The 20,389-nt window shown below is 36.1% G+C and overlaps 1 pseudogene; it reads left to right on the top strand.

Moving 5' to 3' along the window:
* Positions 1-10,007: 10,007 nt before the first annotated feature.
* LOC132631498 (protein BONZAI 1-like) lies at positions 10,008-19,709 on the top strand (annotated as a pseudogene).
* The last annotated feature ends 680 nt before the right edge of the window (positions 19,710-20,389 follow it).

Raw genomic sequence — 20,389 nt, 5'->3', positions numbered from 1 at the left:
AAATCGAGAAGATGCTTATCGTGGAAGAAGAGGCAAAAAATGACTCAAGAATTATGATAGAATCCATGGCAGCATTCCTGCATTAAAGGTTGACGTGCTTCAGTGGAAAATCGAGAAGATACTTATCGTGGAAGAAGAGCCCAAAAATGACTTAAGAATTATGGGATGTGGGCTAATTTCTACACATATTTTATGGTCCAAGTCTAAGAGGAGAAGGATTGGGCTCACATAGAGCCCAAGAAAAGGGCCCCACATGGAGCCAAAAAGAAGCCCAAGAAAGGAGTTGAAATTCAGCTAAAAAAGACATGGAATTCTAGTCCAAAATGGGGTCAAAAGTGACGCCCAAACATGGGGAATTGGACGTGGGGTTTTTGGAGCAAACAAAGTCAATTATTTCCTTATTTTCTTGTTAGTTAATTTAGGAAGAATTTTGGTATTATTTTACATGATTTCCTAGATTAAAGTTTCCTAGTTTAATTCTAGTTAGGTTTTGCTATTATTATTTCCATAAAAGTAGAATTCGAATCCCATTCTATTTGGGGTAGGTTTCCCTATATATAGGGTGGATTTTGTTATTTTCATTAGACAAATATTATTATTATTGAGAGTTTCTCTTCTTTACACCTTTGTGTGTGACTACTTTAGATTTATCTTGCAACCTTATAAGAATGATTCTTTTAAGAACGATTCTTTTAAGAGGTAAGATTAATTCGTACTTGATATCTTTGATTCTTATTCGTAAATTAAATAAGTTAATTAGTCTTATACTAATTATTGTCCCTAATTTCTTCAAAATAGGGGTATAGATCACCTTTTGATATAAGTTCTTGAATTGACTCTATTAGTATCGTAATTAGTCTTAATCCGCTAATTCTGAATACTAAGATCAATAAGGGTTCTTATTACTTAATCTTGAAATATGGGGATTTTATTCTCGCATTTCACCTATCTTTACATTCTTGTTTTTAATCTTCGTATTTTCGCTTCCGCATTATAATCTTGTTTTATTCAAGTAACCCGATTCCTATCATCAAGGGACACCCAACATAATTTTCCGGGATATCTACGTGGTGTAAAGAACATTAGGAGTTATTTATATTTAGTAGTTACACTTTATTTTAATTACATTTCATAGCTAAATCTTGTATTTCAGTTACACAAGGTAACTAATTCAAAACCCATCTCATTTTATTCCATTGTATCAATCTTTTTCCTCAACCCCCTCTCTGTTCTAGCTCAACTCTCTCTTCTCCGTCGAAGCCGACGCTGGTCATCTTCTCCTTCGGAGCCACCGCCGATCATCTTCTCCGACGAAGCTAGCGTCCTCCGCTCTTGAATTTCTATGATACCGGAGCTAAATCTCGATTCTATACCTAAAACTTTTAGATCTATCCTCTCAAGCGAATTAGCGGAGCTAGATTTCGATTTTCCGATGCTAAAAAGCTTCAGATCTATCTTTTCCAGCGATATACCGGAAAGCTTAGACCGACTTTATCTCTAATCTCCGGCGGTGCATTTAAGATATGAGTGTATTTTATTTCTTGTATCTCAAATCTGAGTGTATTTTTTCTTGTATCTCAAATCTGAGTGTATTTTTTCTTGTATCTCAAATCTAAGTGTATTTTTTTCTTGTATCTCAAATTCGAGTGTATTTCAGTGTATTCGTTATTTTTTAAAGTGTAAAGTAGAGTATTTCTTTATGTATTTTTCGCTTGTATTTCGAAGGAGATTTTTTTTGTATACAAATGAATACCGTAAATTTTGAATACAGCTAAATATTCATGTATTTTTTTGCATTTATATTGTTTGAATACAACCGAATTTAAATACAGTAAGTTGAATACATCCGAATCGAATACACCGAAATAAAGCCGGATTTAAATACACGTTATTGTAGCTATGAAATGTAATTAGCAAAAGTGTAGCTATGCCTGGAAAAAAACCCCAAAGTGTAGTCATTTGTGTAAGTTCCTCTAACTTCCCCTATGTAAAAGGGAAGTGGGCTATAGCGGATGAAAACTAGTTCACTGGGTTACATATATTTGTAGGGATGGCAATGGGGCGGGGCGGTTGCGGTGCGGGTTTAACTTTAACCCGCGAAGGCTTCAACCTGCCCCGCATAATTTTATCTTTTGAATCCGCCTCACCCCACCCCGCCTAGTTTTTAAAAGAAAAAGTGTTCTCTTTCTTTTTAATTTTGAAGGAGCAGTTCTCCTTTCTTTTTTTTTCCAGACGCAAATTACCCATTTACGATATATAAGATTCATCATATGCAGTTCTTCTTTTTAATGATTGTAAACAGAGGGTGTTATATAAAACTAATGAATTTTGGATACTATTAGAGATTTTTATCGGGCGAATTATTACGCTTAACGGTTCACCTTATCGGTTATCAGGTTTTAAATATACTAATCCGCTAGCCAACCAATAAGATATTAGTTGGTTCGGTATCAGATTAGCAAATATCGGGTAGTGTATAGGCTAAATCGAAATGCCAGAAAAAAATAAAAATCACAACATATAGTCCAACTTCCACCGACGAAATCAAAATCACAACTTCTAATTTGCACAACTGCTTTATACGAGAGTCAAGACACCTTATTGCAAGTTGAGGAAAATGTGAATTGAGGATTTAGAAGTTGAATAGTTGGCAAAGTTTCTTCAAAGTAATAAACATAATCCCAATAACTAGTTTTTTTTTTTGTTAATTACATCCATCATTGGATGTGCATCTTATTTCTTCCCGCAAAAACTTACATGATGCACCCTTGAGTTCAAAGGAACTCTACAAAAGTTGCTAGTATAAGGACTAGCATATTTACAAAATAGACCTAACTAACGAAGAAATTGGCCTTATCGTATCTAATTCTCATACTGGGAATCTGAGACTTATCAAGATGGTATGCTCCTTTTGATATGCTCGGGATTTGTTTCCAGTTCTGAAAGATAATTGTATCCTCACTGTTAGCGCCCAATTTAGCAAGCCCATCCGCCATTTGGTTGGCTTCTCTATAAAAATGCTCCACACTACAATTCATTTGCAACATGATTTGTAGAATGTCATCAATAACAGTCTTGAGTTTCAAATTGTTTGTACCCCTTCCCCTAACCATATCAGCGATTAGCATGGAGTCCAGCTCTAACATACAGTTGGTTAAGCCATTTCGGGCACACAACTGCAGTCCAAACTTGGCTGCCTCTGCCTCTGCTGAGTTGCTGCTGTTGCTGTCCACCTTACCCGCAAATGCCATGATAAGGTTGCCTCCCTCATCTCTCACTATACCCCCAATGCCAGCTCCGTTTCTGGACCAACTTCCATCAGTGTTGATCTTCACTTTGCCACCTACGGGTTTTGTCCATAAGAAAATTTTCCAGTTGATGTTAGGCCTTAGCTTTCCCACATTTTCACAAAATGCACTCCAGCTGACAGCTACCTCCAGCTTTGGAAAAGCTTACTCTAAGGACATCTTGAGACTCCACCATATATGATTTTCCATTCCTCTGTACCAAAACTTCCTTTGACTGCCATATTTATAAGAACACCTTTGTTTCCATATTTCCCAAAAGATGATCGCAGGAAGGATATGTAGTGTCATTTTATGAACTTCGTTGTTAGTTTTAGATTTCCACCAGGTCTCCAGGTTTCTTACATTGCTCCAGGTTGGCTGCGTGTTGATCCCCAAAGGTGTCCCAAATGTTTTCTAGATCTGCTTAGCCACCAGATTATCTATAAACAAGTGATGTCTTGTTTCGTGTTTTTCCTGTTCACAGCAGACACACATGCAAACTCTATTAGTACCAAACTTGCATAGAGTATCATCCAAAGGAAGTTTCCTATAGATGATTCTCCATGCAAGGAAAGATATCTTAAAAGGGAGTTTAGAGTGCCATACCTTACTAGTGATGTATTGCTCCTCCTTGTGTGTTCTGATAATTTCCCATGCTGACTTGGTGGAGTAATTGCCATCTATACCCGGGTCCCAAATGGCTATGTCCTTTTTGTTGTTGTTGCCTATACGAATTCTGGAGATGCTTCTAATCAGTTGACTAGGTATCACTTGAGAAAGCTTGTCATTGTTCCATTGCCCTTCTTGAAAATATTCTTTGACTTTGGTCTTGGAATAGATAGACTGGTTAGGGACTAGCTCGGCTAAGGCACCCTCCCTGTCCAGTTATCCCACCAAAAATTACTCCCTCCTTCATTGATATTCCATATAATATGTTTCTCTGCCTTGTGTTTGATTTGCATAAGCTTTCTCCAAGTATTGGATTGGGGGCCATTAATGGACTTGGCTACAGGGTGTACTCTAGAATAGTATTTTGCCATGACAAAGTAGGACCATAAGGACTTTTGGGTCCTCAGATTCCACCACCTTTTATAAGCAAAATCATCACTGATATCTTTAAGTCTCTTGATTCCAATCCCTCCTTCCTCTTTGGTATTACACAGATTTCTCCAAGTACTCCAATAATACTTATTTTTGTCATTATCAGCTCCCCAGAAAAAATTGGCAATATGTTTTTCAATGAGCTTGAAAGTAGTTTTAGGAGGTGTAAGAGTTGCCAAAGTATATGTAACAATGGCCTGAAGCACACTCTTAATGAGAACTACCTTGCCTCCATAGGATAAGTATTTGCTATGCCACCCTGATAACCTTTTGGTGATCTTGTTGACCAGATCATCGAAGTAGCAGATTTTCCTCTGTCCCACATAAATAGGGCAGCCCAAATATGCAAATGGGAACTGCTTGTGCCTAAAACCAGTATTGTCAATGATTCTGTTGATTCTAGAGGGAGAGACTTTTTTAGAAGTGCAGAAAAAACTCTTGTCTTCATTCATTTTTTTCCCGGAGCTTTTTTCATATTTCCTTACTTGCTTCATGATCACTTTGATAGACTTACTTTTCCCAGCAGTGAAGATGACAATGTCGTATGCATATGCTAAATGATTAACTTGAGGACCCTTCTTACTCATGGTGAAAGGGTAGAAATTGGGGTTATCATAAAGCTTGTTAAGTAGCCTGGATAGTACTTCAGATCCCAAGATGAATAGAGAAGGAGAGAGAGGATCTCTTTGCTTTAAGCCTTGTGATGATGTGAAAAAACCTGTTCTGTTGCCATTAATAATAACAGAGTACCATACTTGAGAGATCAGCCTCCAGATAATTTCAATCCACCATTCAGAAAAGCCAAAGTTCCTAAGAACAGTAATAAGAAATCTCCAAGAAAGCCTGTCATAGGCTTTTGCCATATCAAGCTTGATCACCACATTGCCACCAAGATTAGGCTGTGTAATATCATGAACTATTTCCTGAGCCAATAGTACATTATCCGTAATAAGCCTCCCTTGCACAAACCCACTTTGATTCAGGGAAATCATCCTAGGCAGGAGGGGGTTAAGTCTTCTTGCAAGAATTTTGGAAATAATTTTACTTGAGAAATTGCTTAGACTGATGGGCCTAAGCTCAGAAAAATTAGAGGGAGAATTGACTTTCGGGACCAAAACAAGGCAAGAATGAGAGAAGAATTTTGTTAGGTTACTTCCTTTAAAGAAGCTTTGGACAAAGTTGACCATATCATCCTTGATAATCTCCCAGCATTTCTGATAAAACATACCGCTGAATCCATCTGGACCTGCTGAGCTAGTAGGGCTCATATCAAAAATAGCCTCATTGATTTCCATTTCCTCTGGCAGCCTACATAGTAGCAGGTTATACTCTTCAGAATAACTAGTAAAAGACATATTATAATTGTTGAAACTACTACCTCAAAAGCTGAAACTTTGTTACATTATTGCTGAAATTCAAAATCTGCTCAAAACAAGGAAGTAATTAAGATAAATAAGGCTGAATGTGTGACACCTTGAAAATTTTTGTGTCATTTGCATCGTAAGTAAACTAACGTGAGCTCGCAGAGGTCATGGAACCCTTATAAGGTTAAGAAATACTTTTAATAAGTGCTAAGCAAGTGTCTAAAGGTTTCGGGATCAAGTGAAATGAAGGAAATAAGTTTTACAGAATTTTGGAAAAACTTGGCAGGATTTTGGACAAAAATTTTGGTTCAACTTGAGAGAAATATATCTCCTAGAATATGATGAGTCATGGAACCCATAACATATATAAATTGAAGTTCAGAAAGTCTCCTTTCGAATAGAACTGACAGATTGCAAATCTGAGATGAGAGGCCAATCATACGGTCCTTATAGCATTATACGACCGGAAATACGAACCATATAATATTATACGAACCGTATAATATAAGTCGGGGGAAATTTCCAGAATTTAAGTATGATGACCCCTCTTCATTTTTAATCATTTTAGACATAACCCCAAGCTCAAGAAAGCTCTAGAAACCTCTCCAAAACATATTCAAACAATTTCCAAGCCAAGAGCAAAGATCAAAGTGAGGATTAAGGTGCTTAGGCTTTCAAAGTGAGGATTAATTTGCACCATTTTGGTGCAAAAAATGGTGCAATGGTGCAAATTAACTCCAACCCATTGCACTATCTTTTACACCAAAAAAGAATATTCCTTTTATATTCTTCTCTCTCTTATATATTATATATTTTTTTTACTTAAATTTTATTTTTTAATTTCATAAAACAAATCCTTTCTTTTTTTCTTTTTTACATATCCATCCCATGTAATTCATAATCCTTTGTTATATAACCATTTAATATAAAATTATTTTATACCATAAATTTTTAAATAATATAAATTGTAAGCAAATATTATACGTTATACATATTAATGGATAATTCAAATAAAAGTGAAATCATTGATAAAATATAATTAAACAAATATTACATTAAGGCAGAATTTATTTTAATTTCTACGTATATATTCAACTTCCATGATTACTACGTTGCTCCCACAAATGCTTTATTAATGCATTACGAAGTGCAAAATGAGCATCTTTGTTCTTAATTTTTTTGTGTCGAGCTAAATTTTGTTCAGATCGGTAATTTTCATCTACTACCATTTCTACTGTTGGAGTTGGACCTTCCCAAGTATCTTGAATTGGTGCATTAAGATCACGCTCATCCTCGATTATCATGTTGTGCAGTGTAATACATGTAGTTAATATATCATGTAGCACTTCTTTTCTCAAAAAACGCGACGGCATATTATTAACAACATATTATATTTTATATTTGCACTTTTCATTTTTGTGATGGTTATATTTTTTTTGTACAATTATAACTTATAATAAAATTAACTCACAATTTTATATAAAAATAATATATATGAAAATTAGTTTATAAAACTTACACTCCAAAATTAAGATGTAAAATTAATATTATAAGATATTACATAAAAAAATAATTAGGTATATTAGGAATCTAAATGTAAAAATTAAAATTTATAATATGTTAAATTAAAAGTGTTATATAATTAAAAAATATATATTAATGAATAGTAACGGTGTAGATGAATAGGTATATTAGGAATCTAAATGTAAAAATTAAAATTTATAATATGTTAAATTAAAAGTGTTATATAATAAAAAATAATTATAAAATATTAATGAATAGTAATGGTGTAGATGAATAGTATTGCACCAAATTTGGTGCAACACTATTCATGCACCAAAATGGTGCAAAAAATAGTGCAAAGTTGGAGCTCCAAAACACCATTTTTTGCACCAAAATAGCATTTGGTACAAACAATGGTGCAAGGTTGGAGATGGCCTTAGAGCATGCCTTTTAGTGTAAAATGGGAGGTTTAAAATTATAGAGTTCCAAATACAGAAAGATTCTCTTTGGAACAAACTAAAAAGATAAAAAGATCATATAAAATGGAATAGAGTGCGTAGCTATTTAAGTTTTACATGAACCTTGAAGCTGATTTTATCGAGAGCACCCATCATACACTTTTGAATTTGCTTTTGTTTGCCTGTTATGGCAAATTTCTAATCCATTGCCTTTTCAAATGCTATTAGAGAATAGAGAGTACAAGATACAATCTCGTGTTATATATTTTGTGAAAAAATATTAAAGGATACAAGGTATAAAATAATATGCTTTTAATGCTCATTCAAGTGCTTTCACAGAAAAGATCCTACAAAATCATGGAAGCTTATATAATTAATGCAGATGCTTAAACTGGAGCAGCAGGACTTTCTTGGTGAGGCCAGTTGCACAATGGCTCAGGTGTGCATCCTTTTTTAATCACAACTTCTGTTCCTGAAATTGTATTATCGCCGTAGTTTTCTGCTTGAAGTGTAGACAATGGGCTCACGATCGAGGCTGTTATTGGTCTGCTGATTACATTTCACCTTGAGGCTTTTCTAGTAATTACATTGTATAGTACTTGGTTATGGATATGCGCTAACTATTTGGCTGAGACCTAGAATAGATTGTTCATTAGTCCAATTGCCAATACCTACTTGGGTGCAATTATACTTTTGCCACTATTCAAAATGGATTTCCTGTCGGTGGGTAGCTACGTGTTGTGTATCTGCTTTTCCATTGGTACAATTTGCTTTATTTTTCAAGGGGTTATGAATTTTTCTGTCGGATGATGGTTACAAGCCCTGAGCCTGTTTAATTATGTTTCTTCTCCGTGTAACATGCTTAAGAACCTGTTTGGATAGGCGTATGCCTATAAGCTGCAAACAGTTTATAAGCCAAAAAAAATAGTCTAACTTATTTTTTTGGGCTCAGCTTATAAGCTGCTTTAGATAAGCTAAGTTAAATGGGCCCAATTATTTTTTTGAGCTTATTTTAAGCACAAAATGACTTTAAGCTGGCCAACCAAACACTCAAAAAAGCTGAAAACAGCTTATAAGCAACTTATAAGCCATCCAAACGGGCTCTAAAACTATTTTTTCCGACCATCTTAGGATTCAAGTAAGTTCTGGTGTTCTCCATTTTAGTAATGTTGTACTTGTGAGGTTATTTTTTCTATTAATCAAATGAAAGTTAAACGTATTTCCTTGTAGATTGTCACTAAGTCGGACAGATCCCTGACTGTGGACCTTGTATGTGGTGAACAATCTTCTGGACAAGCACATGCACAGAAGTTTGGCAAGCTTACTGTTTTTGCTGAGAAAGTATCAGCTCAAAGACTAGACTGTAGAGTTGAGATTAAGACGTTCAGAATTGGAATCAAAGGATTTGTTTTCAAAAAGTGTACGAACTCATCAGAGTAGTATTATCTCTTATCATCTTAAATTGTATGATGCTGATATACATAATTCTTCTGTTTCTGGAAGGATCCATTTCTGGTGGTATCCAAAACTACAGAAAGTGGAATTGTTGTTCCAATTTGCAAAACAGAAGTGATAAAAAATTATCATTCACCCAACTGGAAACCGGTTTTCTTGAATATTCAACAAATTGGAAGTAAGGTATAATAGAATGCTCCTTTGAGTGATTAAATTTACATGTTCTCGAGAATGATGAAACTTCCAAACTCACTTTTGGCAGATCTTTTGCTGTCTTACTGAGAAGATTTCACCTATCTATTCTCTAAAACTTGAAATCAGCTGTCTTTTCTGACTTTTTGATTGCTTTAGCAATAGCTGTATCTTGTGTTGATGGGATGCTGCAGATGTCTATGGGATCTTTCCCTCTTGCGCAATACAAACAAACTTTACTCATCAAAGGATTTAATTGTTTTGATTTTGAGGGCCTTTACTTTAAGAATGCACTTGTCTTAAAGGATGTGATTGATAATATATTTTCCCTCGAGGAAATTATCATATACTCTAGTCTCTTTACGGATGGTATGTAGTATTGCACAATGTTTATTCTTTGATTTCAATTTAGAAACATTTGAATTAATGCAGGAGAACACATTAATTATCGAGTGTTATGAATTCAATAGCAACGGCAAGCATTATTTACTTGGGTAAGCTTTTTCTTCTCTTGTTCATTTCTGACCTCTACAGACTGGAAGCTGACAATATTTCTACTGATTGTCAGAAAGATTCAAAAGTGGCTATTAGATTTAGAAAATTTGCATTCTGCTGGTATTGGTGCAAATTATTTTATACCAACTGCTATGGGACCAAAACAAGAAAGCAAGGTAAAGAACTCGTTAATCAGATAACACGGCTGCTGGTTAAGCTTATTTAATCATGACGGTCACTGGATTTTTGTCCAGGCTCTATAGAATCAACTTTTTGTGGAAAGCTATTCTGAGAAAATACAATATACATTCCTTGATTACTTGGCGTCCGGCTATGAACTCAACTTCATGGTGGCCATTGATTTTACTGGTATGTGGTTGTGCATTGATATAGACATATACATAAACCAGATTCTCACAAGTCTTTATTTGTAGCTAAGCGTGGAATTCATATTTGTCTGTCTTTATCAATGGTACACTTTACAACTTCCTCATTAGGATGCACAGGGGGCTGGATTTAGGTGTGTAAGGGTTTTGAGGGTTGCTGCCTCCATTGGCAACTCTTATTTATTATTATTATAAATAAAAATAACACTTGGATTAGTTGAAAGATGTTATGGATGTGAAGGTCATCCTGATCCCCCTCCCCCTTATATGCAAAAGACCCTGGAGAAATTATTACATTTTCTAAATAATCTTCTGTATCGTACGTATACAAAGAAGATTATTCAGAAAAAATAAATGCACCCAACAACTCAAACCGGGTAGAGGGGTGGGTCCATGCTTCTCGGAGTTTCGGACCTTTGGGCCAACGGAGGGTAGGGCCAGCTAACTCATAATGAATTTCTTGGTTATCACAATAACGACTGAGCATCAAATAAATTGGGATCGGTTATATGAATCCTCTCTGATCATGTTACTTTATTTAAAGTATTCTTGATTATCAAAAAAAAAAATCTGTATGTTAATGTTTGTGCTCTTGCTTTACTTGCATCTAAGCCCGTTTTTCATTTTTGGCTTGAATTATTGTTTGTCAGCTTCCAATGGAAATCCACGCCTCCCTGATTCATTGCATTATATTGACCCTTCAGGACGACCAAATGCTTATCAGAGAGTAAGAAAATATTCTCAGGTGTAATGATATTTCCTTCATATGAAGTAAGTTATTTAATCAGAATCCTAATTTCAGGCAATCCTGGATATTGGAGAGGTATTGCAGTTTTATGATACAGACAAACGTTTTCCTGCTTGGGGTTTTGGAGCACGGCCAATTGATGGCCCAGTTTCCCATTGCTTCAACTTAAACGGTAGCAGTAGTTACTGTGAGGTATTCTAGGAGAGCCTTATATACTTTCACGTTTATAGACTTGCTTTAGCTTTCTATGTCTTATTTTTTTTTTTTACAAAAAAATGCATCAGCCATTTTTTTCGCTCTAGGTCGAAGGTATCCAGGGTATCATGATGGCATACATGAGTGCCCTTCATAATGTTTCACTTGCAGGTCCAACTTTATTTGGACCAGTGATTACTTCTGCTGCACATATAGCAAGTCAGTCTTTGACGAACCACGAGCGGAAGTATTTCATTTTGTTAATAATCACAGTACGTTCCATTTTCTATGTTTTTTTTTTTTTTTTGTCTATTTTCCTGATGAACATCTTTTTTAGACCTTTCAAGTGAAATATTAACCATCATCTGCTATCTTATTGAGCTATGCCAATCAGAATTATAGTTAATTGATCCCTTCATGGTCATATGTGTCACACCTCGGAAAATTTTCGTTCGTGCACAGTGAATTGACTAGCGAAGGACAATTACGAGTATCGAACCAATGATGTCTTAATGACATTTTGGAGAAGAATTATAATGTCCCTTATGTTGGTAATGAAGTGCCAAGTAAGTTTCAAGAAGGACCCATAAGCCAAATATGGGCATAAGCCATCCAAAAGGGCGAGTTAAGGAAACATTTTCGGATGATCTGGTTTGGAGGGGCCAAAACGCTATTATAAAGTTGGAATTTGGGAAAAACACCACAGGATGAAAGTTGTATATAATTGAAATAGATTTCTAACCATAGGTCGTGGGCCCTCACAGCATATCGGGATCAAAAGTTACGGCCATTCTACGACAGACTAATTTGGGGCGAAATATCACTCTCTGACACACTTTGCGACACAACATGCGGCTCGCATGTACGACATGCAGCTCCGCAGTTCAACCGCAAAGTGTGCCAGTGAGAGTTGGTCAGCTGGCAAGCTTTGCGACCCAAGATGCGTTCCGCATGTCATGCTTTGCGTTTCGCAAAGCGTGCCGCATGTCGTGTCGGTCCAGAATTTTCTGAACTACTTTAAATATACCCAACTCGTCCAAAATCATATTTTTCCTTCATTTTTGGCCAAGAAAACCTCTAGAACCTTCTCTAATACTCATCCACAAGAGAACCCAAGGGAAATCCATGATCAATAACACCAAATTCATGAACCCAAGTGTATAAAACCTAACCCAAGTGCACCTAATTCAAGAAAACCCAAAAGAGAGGAGATAGGGTTTTGGTGCTAGAAGGGAAAACTCCACTCAAGGCTTGTTCAACCATCATCCAAGGTAAGTTTCATGACCATTACATGTTGTTTAAGGTATTGGAAGGTTAAGGTACTCGACTTGTAGAGAAGCATAGCAAATGGGTCATTCAAGAGTGAATAGTGTCATGTTTGAATAGTAGTTGAATTGAATCATGAATGTTAGGGTGTTGTGAGTATGAATACGTTATAAATGACTTGTAGACCATGAGATAAGTGTGATACGTGGGAAAATACGATAGCGAACCTATAACCATAAATGTGAATAAATTGGAGAGAAATGGTAGATTTTGCCTAAAGTATATAAATGATGATTGTTGCTTGCGATATTGTGAGTTGTGTTGTAGATGTTGGGAGTTGATATAAAATACGGTAAAAGTAGTATAAGCAACGGAAGTGCTGCCCAATTTTCTCTAGAATAGTAGTGCGTTCTTATGGCTAATTAACTAATGTTAGTACGACTCCTCTTTTGAAGGTAGAGACGCGACATTGAAGGAGAATAAGCAAAAAGTAGATCGATTAAACGCGAAAGGTATGTGAGGCTTAACTCTTCTTTCAAAAAGGCATGAATCCTTCAAGTCCCACAATCCTCCGATAAGATGAAGCTTATGAGTCCTTCTATGTATTAAATCACCTATGAGCATGATAATAATGTCAATGAGCTAAAGTATAGAGATTCATGAAATTGTGACACGATGTTCCTACGATGCTAATGATGTTATTGTTGCTAACACTCGCCTTATGCTCTATTTCCTTCAAGGCGAGGCAAGATACTCATAAAGGTCCATAACACATTCGGGGGTTCACGACCTTACGTCACCCCGACATAGTGTGGTTGTCTCAAAGACTAATATATGTTCTTAATGCTAATGTATGAGATGTCTAAAGGATGATTAACAATGCTAGTTGTAATATGATGATGTGAAATAGTGATATGTTATGATTGATGTTGTGATGATACGATTCCACCGCGCCTATATGGCCGGGCATGTCACCGCTAATGCAGGCTGCTATGATTCCACCGCGCCTGTATGGCCGGGCATGTCACCGCTAATGCGGGCTGCTATGTTACACCGTGCCTAGAGGGCCGGGCACGATCACCACTAGTGGGCGGCATATGAGGGTTACCCGGACGCGGGTGACGATACAGATTATGATGTGATGATGTATGTGATGATGTACACGAATGATGTATTGGATGAGATGACATGTATACTATGATTGTATAAAATGTGATATAAGTAAGTAATACATTTGCCTATGACACTTGTGCAGGTTATGTCCTTGTCTCATGACGCATGATCTTTCCATTATGTTTGTTTATTTCATTCCCGCCTTACATACTCAGTACAATATTCGTACTGACGTCTTTTTTCTTTGGACGCTGTGTTCATGCCTACAGGTAGACAGAGAGGAGATTTCGCTCCGGATTCTTAGAGGCTGCTAGTTGATTGAAAGCCCTCCATTGTCCCGGTGGTGCCTATGATGATTCTTTTGTGTACAGTTGTAGATGTCATCTTATAGAGGCTCGTAGATACTCGATGTGGGTCGTATGGTTTTATGGCAGGGTCTTTATGCATGCATATATATATATATATGAATTGTTTTGCTAGCCTAAGAGCTCATGTGTATAAAAGTATTTTGTTCTAAATGAAACGGTTTCTTTTTATAAATTGAGCATGAATTGGAAAATTGATTGTTAATAAATCTAGGAAGTAATAATACGAGCGGTGCTCGGCGGTTAGCCCCGGGTACCCGTCACGGCCCCTAGCTGGGTCGTGACAATATGTATATATCTCTATGCATATACATCAATTACCTTCACTGGAATGCGTAAAAATGTAGAGAAACCTCAAACTTGAACTTTTTCTATTTTTTTTTTCACTTTTTTTTTTCTTTTTTCAGTTGCCCAGATGGGCTCTTGAGTTTATTCTCATAACACTGACATTGTTACACAGAGGAGGACTAGAACAAGCCTCTTGCAGATACACATTTGGCGGGCATATTGCCTCTAATAAGCTGAGTAAACATACCTTCACGAAGGGGTGTTAACTAGCAAAAAAGCTAAACAATTGATCCTTAACTTATGAAGTCCTTAACAGAGAAGAAACCATTCCTAGGTCTAATTCTAAAGTTACATCTGCATTCTTGATCATTCTTCATTGCAGCTATCACCTGTCTCGGAAGGGAGAGATCGTTAGTGAAGAAAGTCTTCCTCTTGGTTCTTACCCCCCAGTTGGCTAACAAATCTGCCACTGTATTTCCTTCCCTCCAAGTATGTTTGAGCTCTACCTCGTAGTTCCTCACCAATTCCTTTATCTTTTGGATCGAATACAAAATCTGCCAATTTTGTTTTGATTCATCAGTAACAAGGGATCTAACGATCTCGGAATCTGTCTCAACAATAAGGCTCCTGATGTTGTTGGTTTTGCACCATGTAATCCCCATCAACATAGCCTTTGCCTCAGCTACATTATTTGAGCATCTTCCAAAGAAAGCCGAGAAAGCCATTATGAAATTGCCATTATGGTCCCTCACTATACCTCCTCCTCCTGCACTTCCCGGATTCCCTTTGCTACAACCATCCACATTTAATTTGAAAATTTCTGAAGCAGGTTTCACCCAGATCACTGTTTTGATGGTTAGACATTGTTGCAATCTTTCTATCAGACACATGTTGCTCGTCCAGTTATTATGAAACTTGAGAGAGGGGAAGGTAGCATGTAATAACATGTTCATAAGATAACAAATATTATGGATGACCTGCCCAGCATAATACCTGGTACCTTCAAACTTGTAAGAACACCTTGCCTTCCATATTTGCCAGCATATCACAGTAGGGAGACATTGCAAAACCACTTCTTGCACTTTATTCTTTGGTTTGGTGAGCCACCATCTCATAACCATAGCTCTCACTGTTCCCTGTTGAATGATGATTCCACAAGAGTTACTAAAAAAGGACCATACCTCTCCAGCTATTTGGCTTGTGGAGAATAAATGATCGATTGATTCACAAGAAGCATGGATACAACAGGTGCACTTAGAAGTACATTGTATCTTAAACTTTTTAGTGACAATCTCATCTGTTGGCAACCTCTTTTCTAGTAATCTCAGCATGAAGAAAGAGACTTTAAATGGCAGTTTGGGGTGCCATGTTTTGATACCTGTTAAAGAATGATTTTTGGAGCTTCTAAATGCATTCCAGGCTGACTTGCATGAGAATTTCCCTGATTGCTCAAGAGTCCACCCTGGCCTGTCTTCATCCATTGGATGGATCTTGATTCTTCTGATAATTCTCACCAAATGATAAGGAACTAAAGCTTGTAATCTATCAACATCCCAATTTTTCTCCCTGATGAACTGATGAACTTTGGTACTCTTAGGAGTAGGACATTCGACCCCTAGATTAGCCAAAGCTCCTTGTCCTGTCCAGTTGTCCCACCAAAAGGACAGATCACCTTTACCTATCTTCCAGAGTATGTACTTCTCAACTTCTTCCTTGATCTCCATATGTCTCTTCCAAATTTGTGAAAGACCAGGCCTTAGCTTATATGAAACTGGATGACCTCTCTTACAGTATTTAGCCTCTATGAACGTCCTGAACAAATTGTTACTGGTCCTGAATGTCCACCAAGCCTTAGCAGCAAAGGCTAGTGATATATCATGCAAACTTCTGAACCCAATTCCACCCTCTTTAGTAGGATAGCATAAGTCTTCCCAAGATTTCCAATGATACTTGTTGCTACCGTCACCAGACCCCCAGAAAAATCTAGCAATGATTTTTTCGACTTGATTTAAGACTGTTTTAGGGGGGCTAACAGCTGACAGTAAGTAAAGAGGGATTGATTGCAAAACAGATTTAATCAAGACTGCCTTTCCACCATAGGAAAGGAATTTTCCTTGCCACCCTTGAATCCTATTAGAAACTTTAACCACCATCTCATTAAAAAACACTATCTTCTTTCTACCCAAGTATATTGGGCATCCCAAATAATGAAATGGGAATTCTGATGCCCTGTAACCAGTGATAGAGCCGACTTCTTCCATCTTCTCCGTAGTTGTATCAGGGCTCATTCAAGAAGCATGACTTAGCCTTGTTCACCAGTTGTCCCGATACTGCCTCATACATCTTTACCTTGTCCATCATCCTTTGCAATGAGAGTTGATCACCAGATGAGAACAACATGGTATCATCAGCATAACAGAGATGTGTAACTATGGGTCCATTCCTATCAACCGAGTATGGAATAAACTCTGAGTCAGTGAGTTGCTCCATGAATCTAGAAAATACTTCAGCCCCAATTACAAACAGTGAAGGTGAAAGTGGGTCACCCTGCCTCAAACCTCTTGAAGACTTAAAGAAACCATGTCTCTTTCCATTTATAATGATGGAATACCAAACATTTGATATCAATCTCCATACTCTATCAACCCAAACTTCTGAGAAACCCATCTTTCTCATGACTTGGCATATATATTTCCAATCCACTCTGTCGTAAGCTTTGGTCATATCCAGTTTCATCACTACATTTCCCTCAGTGTTTGACCTTTTGATATTATGCACTAACTCCTGAGCTAACATAACATTCTCTATGATGGATCTTCCTCTAATAAATCCTGTTTGATTTGGAGAAATCAACTTATGCATGATGGTGGATAGCCTTCTAGCCATTAGCTTTGAGATAATTTTGCATGAAAAATTACTCAAACTAATAGGCCTGAACTGGCTGAATTCTTGTGGATTGGTAACTTTAGGAATCAAGGCCAGACATGTATGAGTAAATGCCTTAGGAAGATCTGTACCTGCAAAAAAGGAGAGATCATTGAGGATGTTCCTTTTAGTAACTGAATGTCATAATGTATTCCTAGTCTGATTAAATTATAGAAAAATTCCAGGATGGAGTCGTAACAGATCTCCAGGAAACAAAGGATGCTCTTGTTCAAGCAGCGGATTTGCCATTGTCAATTCTAATTGTTGGGGTTGGAGGAGCAGACTTCAAAGAAATGGAGGTATGCAAGTGCAACAACTTGTTTCCTCAGCAAGCAGTGTTTCTTATGTCACCCAATTCAATTAACTGTAATGGATGATTTCCCATATGATTCGTTTTCACAGATATTAGATGCTGATAAAGGAGAGAGGCTAGAATCTACAACTGGACGTGTTGCTGTGCGCGATATGGTACAATTTGTTCCCTTCGGTGATGTACAAAGTAGGTCATATTATAAATGAAGCTTCCTAATTAGAAAAGGATAATCAAACATTCTTAAGACCTTCTAAGAATAATGCAAGTAGGTTTCTACTGTATTATCTGACGCCTGTGCATTGATTTGCAGATGGAGATGTCTCAGTCGTCCAATCGCTTTTAGCAGAATTACCTTCTCAATTATTGGAATACATGCGGTTCAGAAAAATACAACCGATCGACTTCATGACATACAAGAATTGTACATATAAAATGTTGATTCGTCTATTGCCCTGTGCTCTTTGCCATTTTACAGTTGGCCTTTCCAAGACTAAAATTTTGCTTCTACATATCTGGTTTACATCTTCCTTCATGTTGCCTGAAGATTAAGCTGATATTTCTCTTCAGCATCATATTGTAATTGATTTTGTTGATAAAAAACGGAAGTCCATTGCCTTTTATGCTGCAAATTCCAATCTCGTTTGGATAAAAAGACGTTGTAGTTACCTTCCATTTGTCCATTATCACGGATTACTTTGCAACTTGCTTCCAACAAGTTAAGGAACTCGTCGATGCTTGATGTTCGGCCAAAAATGCATATAATTAGCTATTGTTGCCTCACATTCTTGTACTTTTAATCGTCTTTTGAATACGAATTATAGTGGTTTGTGTTAATATTATATTTTTTACTATATGAGAATAAAGCGGTGCAAAAATAAAGAGATTTGGAACAAAATTGAACAAAAAGCCGAAGAAGAAAAGAAAAGAAAAGAATGAAAGGAGACAAGAGGGGGACATAATGATGAGCCATGATTGATGAAGTATATATGTGCCAAAGTGAAGACAAAGGAAAGAGTACATGAAATTGTAATAGAGAAAAGAAAGAAAGAAAAACGTACCTGAGCAATCAGGCGTTCAGTGCGCATCACACTGCCAACGCGATGAAAACAGATCTCTTATTCTAATTTTGCTGTGCGCGTTGCACCCGCGACGTCGGTGTGACACGCCCCCGTTATTTTTTTCCTGTCCGAATTAGATTTGATTTTTAAAAGTCCAGATCTTTTGGTACCCTATAAATACATATTCTATATGTTTTTTTCAAAATTTTGGATAACTTGAAACCCTTAGTTTAGAACTTTGGACCTAGAGAGAACTTGGAGCCGCTGTGGAGGCCGTAGTTACAGGGTTTTATCTTATCTTCTCTGTAATACTTATTTTGACGTTTATATTCGGATGATTTTTTATTTTTCCTCCATGTCTATGTGGAGCTAACCTCTTTAGTTCTAGGGCTTTGACACAAACATGAAAGTTGACATTTGATTATCGTTTCTATCTATTAAATTTTCATATTTTTTGGTTGCTTATTTATTCTTGTGCTTAATTGTTTGATTACTTGATCACTAATTGAACACTATCTGTAGTTTGTGAATTGGACTAGACAAAGGGAATTCACGTACGTAATAAGAATAAATAGAGTTTGTTCGATTTAATCGTTTCGCTAATGAGGATAGAGGTATACCCTTTAACCCTACTTAGTTGATTACGGAGAAATAAATGCGTTCTTGTTACCCTCTGGTGACCATAGAGATATAGGCGTTATAGTAGCATCTACAGGCTTGTGAGTAGTTCGAGAGAATATCATAAAGTTACAATTAATCCGTCAACTAGTAACCCATAGGTAGAACGATTTGAAGACTCAACTGGATTGTTAATGATCATAGACCTAGATCTATCTCTTCTCCGATAAAAAATTGCTCTTTCTTGGTTGAAGTTCATTATTTTTTTTTATTTTTTTTAGTTAGTTTACAAATATAATTTGAATTTTATTTCTTGTTTAGACAATTAGCATTAACTTAATTTAGTAAATAATTAATCATAAGTCCCTATGGGTACGATAGCTGGATTTTAAAATCCTATATTACTTGTATGACCGGGTATAATCGCGTTTGGGAGCAACAATGCTAAAGTAACTATCAAGTTTTAGACTGTTAGCAGAACTATAATTTTCCTATTTAAGACCCCTGAAGAAAACTGAATTGATGGATGTATTTCACGCGGTATTATATGAGATTTGTGGTAAAAAAAAAAAAGGAAAATGTGAAATATGCACATTCTGGCTTGCAAATTTTATTTTGTTTTCTCCCGGCAATATCTCACCGTACAAATATATCTGGAACAATGTAATAAACTAGGGAGAAGTTTATAAAATAATCTTACTTTATCCAATACTAAATTGTTTGCCAAATTTCATTATTAGTTGGATCATCGTATGTAAATTTAATAAAATCTAAAAATTTAAATTCTTTAGTTATTCGAATTTAAACTTTGATTTGAATATGTTCTCTTTTAAACTTTGATTTGAATATGTTCTCTTTGTTAAACTAATGTTTCGCAGCTTTCTTAGTATTTTCTTCTACTATTGAGGAAGAGTTCTTTAATTTATGTTTTCGATTTTTTCGAAAAATGTTTTTCAATCGAACGCCCAGAAAGGAAAACTTTTTTCGGTTTTGCAAGAATTTAAAATAACTAGTTTTGAATACCTTTTCAGTTATTTTTGTAAAATCAAAAAAACTTTTCTTAATTAATATTTAGTTGAAGAACAATTATTGCAAAACAATGTTTCTCTAAAAACTCTTCTTCAAATTGATGAAGAAAATGCAACTACATACTCCCTCAGATCCAAAATAAAATAAAATTAATGACACAACTTCTTTTTAATCATTTCTAAGAAGATTGACACTTTTAAATTTTAAAAATAAGTTAATTTGAGTTTCTT

This window comes from Lycium barbarum, chromosome 3 (assembly GCF_019175385.1).
Source record: "Lycium barbarum isolate Lr01 chromosome 3, ASM1917538v2, whole genome shotgun sequence".
In the NCBI taxonomy this organism is placed as follows: domain Eukaryota; kingdom Viridiplantae; phylum Streptophyta; class Magnoliopsida; order Solanales; family Solanaceae; genus Lycium; species Lycium barbarum.
The sequence above is the reverse complement of the archived record's forward strand: the minus strand, read 5'-3'. Positions and strand labels throughout refer to the sequence as shown.